The sequence below is a fragment of the Pogona vitticeps genome, chromosome 1 (genome assembly GCF_051106095.1).
Source record: "Pogona vitticeps strain Pit_001003342236 chromosome 1, PviZW2.1, whole genome shotgun sequence".
In the NCBI taxonomy this organism is placed as follows: Eukaryota; Metazoa; Chordata; class Lepidosauria; order Squamata; family Agamidae; genus Pogona; species Pogona vitticeps.
The window spans coordinates 59,991,986-59,998,672 of NC_135783.1; positions in this window are offsets into that span (position 1 = coordinate 59,991,986).

The following is a 6,687-nucleotide window of genomic DNA, read 5'->3' on the forward strand; positions in this document are numbered from 1 at the left end:
TCCATGGACAGAAGGGAGATGGTGTAACTTGCCACATTAAATTGCCGCTGACTTGATTATTACTTGTCATAATCAAGAAACACAGGGGTGAGGAAAAGGAACATGCAAGTTCTTATTTATCAGATGATTTTAAGTTCCAAGCACATTCCTAGAAATAGTTATAAAAATGCTGAATCATTGGTTTCAACTTCCCATTTGTGGACTGATTTTACTACCAGATGGTTGGTCTTAGCATTGATGTACTGTATTTCTGTGTGGATAACTTTTCAGAAAAGTGGGTGAAAAGCACTTCGATAAAAGTACTACTGTAATATTACTGTAGCACCACAAAAGAAATCAGTTGTGGTTTACATGCAAGTAAAAGGTTTAGTTTTCTTACTTTAGTGAATCATCAGTGGTTAGTACTAATGCAAGAAGACGTTTATTAATTGGGATCCAACACCACCTTGTTGAAGTACATCTGCTGTAATGTATCAGCTTGGCCTTTGAGATGTTTTGATGGCATCCTGCTTGTGTTCCTAAGCAATGCTGAGAAAGTGGTGACCCAGGCTATGCCTCGGAAGACGAAATTAATTCGTTCCACAGTTAATGCCGTCCATCAAAAATTTCAGCTTGCGAAGCACGGTTTCCCATAGGAATGCATTGAAATTGAATTAATGTGTACATAAAGTCACTTACCAGGTACTGTAGACTGAGCCCGGCTCCTCACAGTGCCTTGGTAGCCCCCAAAAGCCAGAAAAAGAGCGTCAAACAGCTGAGAGCCTGGACCCAGCAGGAAGCCGGCAGCCATTTTGTGCTCTTTTCCACTCTTCCCAAAAAATTGCTGTTAAGCGATTTCATCGCTAAGCGAAACATGGTTTCCCATAGAAATGCATTGAAAACCGGATAATCCATTCTAACGGGAACGGATTGCCGACCTTAAGCGAAAATCGCCATAGGAAACATCGCTAAGCGAAACACGGTTCCCCAATTGAAATGCATTGAAACCTATTCAATGCATCTCAATGGGGGAAAAAATTACAACAAATTTAAAAAGAGTCAGAACAAAGTCAAATTAGTTTAACTAAGGGTTTATTAAGTGCACTTATGATTTCAAGCATTCTAAACATTTTTTAAACATTTGTAAACATTTAAAAAACAGCCAACATGAGGCTGTCAAAACCATCGTTAAGCGAAACAGGGGGACCCAAACTGTCATCGCTATGCGAAGCATGGTCCCAAACATCGCTATGCTAAAATCGCCCATAGCAACCATCGTTAAACGGAGCGCAAGATCGCTCCGAAAAAGTCATCGCTAAGCGATTTCATCGCTAAGCGAGGCACCACTGTATTTCTGGCATCCATGGGGGGAGGCCTTGGAATTGATCTCATGCAGATACCATGGTCATGCTGTAGCTCCAATTCCTGTAAGTCACAGCCAGTGTAATTACTGGGGGAGACATGATGAAAGTTGTCATTCAGCAGCATTTGGAGAGAGATAAGTTCCCCATCTGTGCAGCAAACCCTACTCTGTTAGAAATAATTTATGTTGATATGTGTTCAGAAAAAGAGGGGGGAGTTGTGATGGTAATGATTTGCATAATTTTATTTAAAAATATTTAAAATTGTTTATTGTTTTATAGTTTTATCTTTTGTGAGCTTCCTTGGGTCCCCTCAGGGGGACAAAAATAACATATAAATAAATGGTTGTTTAAACTAAAGTGTATTCATTCAGCTTTTCAAGAGGTGGCTACTGAAAATTGCAAAAGCATTGTACTATGCAAGGAATTGTGTGAAAATCATGTTGGTAGGATGTAGAATCCATTGTCTTGAAAGTAGGATTCTAAAGGAAGCTAAACTCAAGACAGGAGACTCTTCAGACATACAGAATGCATGAGTTGCGGAGAAGTGTCTGCTAATGCCAGAACGTTTTCCATGTGAAAGCTCTAACTTGAATATTAATATTTGCGCTGTGAACTAAAATAGAGACACCATTTAAACTTTTTAAAATCAACATGTTAGGGAAAGCTAGTAGAAAAAATATATTTGGTAAGATAAAGTAATTTAGAGTACTTTGTCTGGAGAGATGAATTGACTTTTACACTCTAAGTATGGCAATGAAGAGTACAGATGAGTAGCAAGGAAATGCAGAGATGCCATCTCTCAATTTTCTTGCTATTTGTAACCTGGCCTTCTTTCCATTTCCTATATATGTCCTTTTTGTTTTGTTTTCAGGTTGACTCTAAGCTTTTTGTGAAGCCATGCAGGCCTTTTTTGCTGCCTCTCGTGTTTTTTTCTTGTTGTAATTGTTTGTAGTTGTGCTTTTAGAACTTCTTTTTAAAGAAATTCCCACCCTTGGACTCCTTTTCTTCTTAGGATCTCCTGCCTGTCCAGCATACACTCTGCTTTGGTTTCCTTTGAAATCAAGAATTCCAGTAGAACATGGTCACTCTCACCCAGAGTTCCCCTTACTGCCACTTACTTCACCTACTCATTTCTATTGGTTAGAATCAAGTCAAGGATAACTAGTCCTCTAGTTTCTTTCTCTACTTTTTGTAGGAGAAAATTATCAACCACACAAACCAGGAATTACTTGGAAGGATCATACTATGTAGAATTCGCCTCTCAACATACTATATCAAGATAATTGAAATCTTCCATCCCTACTACATTGTGTCTCTTTGAAATCCTTGCAATTTCTTTTTCAAAAAGTTTCATCCACTTTCTCTTCTTGATTGGGTGGCCGGTAGGAGACTCCTACTACCATGTTCCATTTGTTTTTTGCCCCAACCAGATTGATCCAGATGCTCTCAATGGGATATTGATTCTGTTCCTAATATATTTCTATGCAGGAATGCATATTTTTGACATATAGTGCAACTCTACTTCCCTTTCTGTTCTCTCTGTTCTTGTTGAATAATTTATATCCTACAGTTGCCATATTCCAATTGTGGGAGTCATCCCACAAAGTTTCAGTTATTCCTATCACATCATATTTGCCCTCCTGAACTAAAATTTCTTGTTCTTCTTGTTTGTTTCTCATACTCCTGGCATTCGTATGTAGGCATCAGAGATTGTGTGATTAATGGCCTATTTGTCTTTGTACATTTTTATGAATATTACTGTTATTGACCCCTATTTGAACAGTTTGGTCTGCTCCTCTTATTGTGAATAAGGTTTATCTTTTTTTTAACTCTATGCTTGTGTCTCCCTCCCCCATCAAATTCAGCGTAAAGCCCTCCTGATGAAGTTCTTCATGCTGTGCCCAAACATATTCTTCCCAGTCCTTGTTAGGTGCAAGCCATCTCTTGCTAGCAGTCCTTCTTCCAGGAAACTTAGCTCATGATCCCAAAAAACAAATCCCTCACATCGACACTAGCTTCGTAGCCAGTCATTTACCAGGAGTATTTCCCTTTCCCTTTCTATTCCTCTTCTTAGTAAATGGTGCCTCAACTTACGAACATCCCTACTTACAACCATTTCGAGTTACGACCAGCTCTGGCCGCAAAATTTTGCTTCTACTTGTGACAGGAGATTCCACTTACGAACAGAAAAAGGCAGGGAAAACAGGTGGGAAATTCAAATTTCTAACTATAGGTGGCGATGAGGCTGCTTCTTTGTGTTTTTTTCCTTTGGCCAGAACAGATTAATTGCATTTCAGTGCATTCCTATGGGAGATGGTGCTTCAACTTAAGACCATTTTGAGTCACGTCCATCTTCTGGAATGGATTATGGACATAAGTCGAGGCACCACTATACTGCTAGGATGGATGAAAAAACTATCTGGGCCCCAAAGTCCTTGAGTTTCCTTCCCAGAGCTTCAAAGTCTGACATAATTTCTTCAAAGCTGCTCTTGGCTGTATTACTTGTTCCCACATGGACAAGAAGAAAGGGATATGTGCAGGGCTTGAAAAATCCACTCGTCTGTGACGAGTGAAAAAATGCTGCTTGATGAGCCACAGCTCCCTCTCTCACTCCTTGCCTCCTTACCCTCAGTCCCTCTCTCTCTCTCTCTCTCTCTCTCTCTGATCCTGTAGTCTCCCTCTCCCCATTGCAAAAGGAAAAACAGCCCTCTTCTCGTGAGAAGAGAGTTTGAGTGGCACATAGATATATACTAGCTCTGCAGGAGAATGTAGAGTAGTCCCATGCTGGAGAATATGGAAATTCCCTCTTCCCAATTTCAACTGAAAAACCTGGCTCCTTAAGAGGCTGGGTGCTTTTGTGCTTTCAGTTTAATTTTTGCTGGAGACATTCAAAAGAAAAGCATTCAAAATACAAGCTTCATGCCCCCACAGGCATGCAGGTAATAAAGCAACCCAAGTCTGAGGGTATTTTTATTTTAGGTTTGTATGCATTGTGCTTAGAAAAGTGCCTAGTTTAAATTTAAATTTAAGTTTAAACATAAATTGCAAGGCTATAGTCTGGTCATGCTGACTGGTGAAATTTTTGACTGACTGGTGAGACATTCTAAAATTTTTCAAGCCTTGGATATGTGTCTGTGGGTTTTATGAGTTATGGCAGTCCTTCTGTCACATCTGTTATCTCAGAGGTCATTTTTCTTACTGTGGACCAGCTGAGCCTCTGAGGGAGGCGGAGCAGCCCCTCATGCTCGCACTCTCGGACGCACCTTTTTGTAGGGTACAGGTACAGGTTCAGTGACTATATTTTGCTGTGCTTCAGCCCTTCTCACATCCTTCTGTGGAGTCTCCTCTGCATGCTGTCCGGCAGACTCCTCTTCAAGAATCTGAAAGTGGTTTTGCAGTTCTGCTGGTGAGGAGTTTCGTCTCCTTTTGCTCCTATGTGTGCCTCTTTTCCATTGTGGTTTCTCCACTATGTTTGTACTCTTCTCAGGACTCTCCTCCACTGCTTTGTTTTGGTTTACTTCCATCTTCAGTGCTCCCTGTGATAGCTGCTTCTGCTCAAATGTCCTGTCAATGTATGCTTCATCTTCTGTTATTGCCTTAAGCATTGCTACTCATAGCTCCAGTTCTCTCACTGCTTCTTCTAACAGTGCCACTAGTTTGCACTTGTCACATGTACACTGTGTTATACTCAGGGACAAAAACAAGCATAGCACAAACTTTGCAGGTTACTACAACTGAATTGTCTCCACCCTCCATAATCCCTGCTAACTTTTTGCTTTCAACTGATTGTTTATGGATGCCTGTCCCTTTTATTTTGTTACCTTGAATGTAACTAGGATTGTCTACAAATATATAAGTACTGTATATCCAAAAGAAAAACAAACTGTCAGAGGCCTCTCCTGGGAAACTCCTGTTTGTTCACCCTGGTCACAGACGCTCTGTGTCTTCCTCAGCTTTATTCATCAGCTGTGCTCCATTTGGAGTCAGGAATCAAAAGACCCTGCCACAAATCACAGCTGCTACTTATACCTCTCAGCAGTAATCAAGACACTTCTGTTAGGCCAATCACAGCTCTTCCTGTTAAGGACACACCCCTTCCAGTTAAGCTCATGGCTCTTAAGCTGAGCACATGGTGCTTCTATTTGGGCAATTCCTAGGTCCCTTCCTGGTGTTACTATATACGTATATATATATAAAAATACTCATCTCTGCCTTTGTCTAAGGTCTCCCCTTCCTACAGTAGACCTTTTTTTCCTGTCTCTCCCCTGGCAAAACATTTGTTGTTTGCACCCTCTGGTCATGAGCTCCCTGGGTCTTGCTCAACTTTATTCCTCAGCTGTGTTCAGAGTCAGGAATCAGTTTTCCTGAAGACTTAAAGTTCAAAAACATTGAACTTTTAAAAATTGTAAATGTTCACATAACTGAAGAAAATAACAGTATTCATGATGAAAGGACATTTTAAATGAATAGTTTTGGATGAGGATGTGTTTTTAGTTGTCAGAAGGGCTCTGCTTGTTGAATCACCCTTCCATCTCATGTCTTGGAATCCCTTTACTAAGGCTCTCTGAATAAGATCACTAGCTCATAGACACCACCTCTACTTGCTTTTTTCTTTTCTTTTTGTCTTTCTTTGGCGAAAAGTGAGAGACCTTGGTGAGTATATTTTACTTCCTCGCGTTTGTATTCTTAATTCCCCCCATCTTTTCTTTTGTAAAAAATGTCATTACTTACACTACTAAGACTCAGATGTGTAGATTAATGCATGTATTTCCATATGGATTTTGTGTGGTTCACTTTCAGGTGGTAGGGTCTGTTTTTCCTGTCCTCTTTGATTTCTTTGTTATGCTTAGTGCAGTAGTGTCCTTGGCCAAATTCACAGTAGCACTTTTCCTCCTTCATTGTGGGGGGGAGGATCAGTAATTTGAGGTGCAGAAACACACAACTACAAATACAAATGTGTATGATCAGATCTCAGAGTTTCCAAAAGGGCAAAGGGTGGGCTAAGCAGCAATCTATGTTCCTTTATTCAGACAAAAATCATGGTAGATAGCAGTTCCCTAATTACATTTTATATAGTCTTTAATTTTGTAGTTGTAACTATTTTAAATTTCTTTTTCAGCAGCTGCTCAAAGCTGACTGTGTATTGTCAAGTTTGATTTGTTGTCCAATGCAGATCTGCTTGCTCTGGACTGGCTCTCTGCTGCTAATTTTATGACAGTGTAGAGATTCTAACCTTCTTTCTTCTCAAAACACGTGCTCTTACATAATTCCATTTATGAGCTTTCTGTTTAGCAGTAACTGCCATAGGACTCTGGTTAAAGTCCATATTTGACTGTTTTCTTTT